This window comes from Magnolia sinica, chromosome 1 (assembly GCF_029962835.1).
Source record: "Magnolia sinica isolate HGM2019 chromosome 1, MsV1, whole genome shotgun sequence".
Classification (NCBI taxonomy): domain Eukaryota; kingdom Viridiplantae; phylum Streptophyta; class Magnoliopsida; order Magnoliales; family Magnoliaceae; genus Magnolia; species Magnolia sinica.
Window position 1 is genome coordinate 76,168,481 of NC_080573.1, and position 2,276 is coordinate 76,170,756.

A 2,276-nucleotide genomic window follows, 5' to 3' on the forward strand; every position below is an offset into this window, starting at 1 on the left:
TCTTTTGGTCGTACACAAATCTTTCAGAAATTTGCCATATGAAGGTATTTATTTAATGGTATCCAGTAGTGGAATGTTGACCTTCGCTTGTTTCAGCTCATTTAGAATGTCCTGAGAGTTAAAAAGAGGTTTTAGTGCAATCAATCATTGGAGAAATGGACCAATCGACTTGCCTTGAGGTTCCGGTTCTAACTCATGTGGAGTGCTACTAGGTCTATTAGTTTCATCTATTTCCGGGTCCTTAGACTTTTTAGCCCTTACAAGAATAGATTTGTCAATTATTTTCCCACTCCTAGAGTGGTGATAGACTTAGCTTGCTCCATTTGATTTGAAGAGCTCAGGTCGTTGACTTCATATTACTGTTTTGGATTGGGAAGAGGTTAAGCTGGAAGGTTTTCCTTTTCCCCATTGCATTTTTTGTCTCAAGCCCTTATATGGCCTTTGTAAGGTCTTGAAAGGCTTGTACTATACCCTAATTGAAACGCTCTTAATTTTGAAGATGCTTTAGAACCAGATCCTCTTGAGATTTCCCTTGATTTAGAATTTGATTAGGGAATTCTTGAGGAGTAGCAGTTTGTCCATTCCCCCAACTGAATTGGGCTGATTTCTCCAACTAGGATTGTATGTATTTGAATGGATCCACTAAAAGGTCTTTGGTAATTATTCATGGCATTAGATTACTCATTTAGTACCTCTTGAAAAGCAGGTAATGTTGGACAATTTTCAGTTGTGTGAATGTTGCAAGCACAAATACCGCATACAGTTTCCGTAGCCTTATCATTCTTTAGTTCTATGGCCTCGAGTTTTCTTGTGAGATTAGCCACTTTAGCATTTATATCATCATCTTCTTTCAGAAAATAAATTCTACCCCTCCTTTGATTAAGTAGGCCTAGAAGTGGTGCTTGATTTTGGAGAGACGTCCCATGATTGTGTGTTTTCAGCAAGCTTGTCAAAATAATCTCACACATCATCAACCTCTTTGTTCATGAATTCCCCATTGCACATTGTCTCGACTATTTAATGCATGGAAGAAGTCAGTCCATCATTAAAAAAACTTGTTATTCGCCAACTTTCAAAACCATGTTGTGGGCATGAATTAACAAAATCCTTGAACCGCTCCCAACATTGGAAGAATGTTTCATCTTCCTTTTGGCCAAAGTTCATGATCGATTTTTTAAGGTGTTCATTTTATGATATGGGAGAAATTTCTTTATGAACTCCTTTGTTATGTCGTTCCATCTGCCAATAGATCGTGGATGTAACAAATGTAACCACGTCTTAGCTTTGTCTTTTAAGGAAAAGGGAAAGAGTTTCAGTCTAACCATGTCCTTAGACACGGTTGGAAAATATAGAGTGGCTATGATCTCATTAAACTCTTTCATTTGTAAATATGGATTTCCAGATTCAAGTCTATGGAATTTTGGAAGGAGTTGGATCACCCCTGGCTTGATATCCATATGTCCTGTATTTTCTAGAAAAATCATGCATGAAGGTGTGTTCACCCCCGCCGGTTGTAAATAGTCTTGTAAAGTACGAGATGGGGGTGCATGATGCACCTCATTCTCATCATGGATTTCCTTAACCCTATGTTGAGGTGGATTTGGAGGTTGATTGGCCAGTTGATTGTAACTTCAGTTAACTCTATGGATTTCGAGTGGTGTCTAATCCTTTGATAGATAAATAACCCCTCAACCAATCCTCCTCCTCTCAAGAGATGTTGAGCGTTATCACGGACCTACTTGGGCATGAAACACTCTCAGCCTCAATTTTAGAATCTAACCTAAACCTAAAAGAAAAGAGGGAAATAGAAATCTAGAAATAAAAAGAGAGAGAATTATAAAGAAGTTACCAAGTTAGAAGTTTCTATTTTGGGATCCTGTAGAAGAAAAAGGAAAGTAAATTAGTTTCTAAAAAAGAACTAAGAAAGCAACCTAGTTTCTACAAAAAGAAAAAGGATAGTTTTTAAAAATAAAAAGTAAGTTAGTTTCTAAAAACAGAAAAAGGAAAGGAAATTAGTTTTTAAAAAATGGATTAGGAAAGTTTCTAAAAAATAAAAAATTCGTTTCGAAAAATAAATTAGGAAAGATTCTATCCTAGGTCAAATCTCGGTAAGACCAAGGTCGAATCCACGAAGACTAATCTCGTGAGTATTCTAAAAGCAACTGGAAGTAGAACTAGAAAAATATGTGAATCTAAATCTGAAATAAAAGGAAGTAATTATGAGAGATTTAATTAGAAACTTAAGAAATTCAAAGGTAGGAACTAGGGTGCCAAGG

The 2,276-nt window shown here is 36.2% G+C and overlaps 1 non-coding gene across 1 annotated transcript; it reads left to right on the plus strand.

Annotated features, from left to right (window-relative positions):
- Nucleotides 1-1,075: 1,075 nt before the first annotated feature.
- LOC131222222 (small nucleolar RNA R71) lies at nt 1,076-1,183 on the plus strand. Its single transcript, XR_009159934.1, has one exon. It is a non-coding gene; the product is annotated as a small nucleolar RNA R71 (small nucleolar RNA).
- Nucleotides 1,184-2,276: the final 1,093 nt, after the last annotated feature.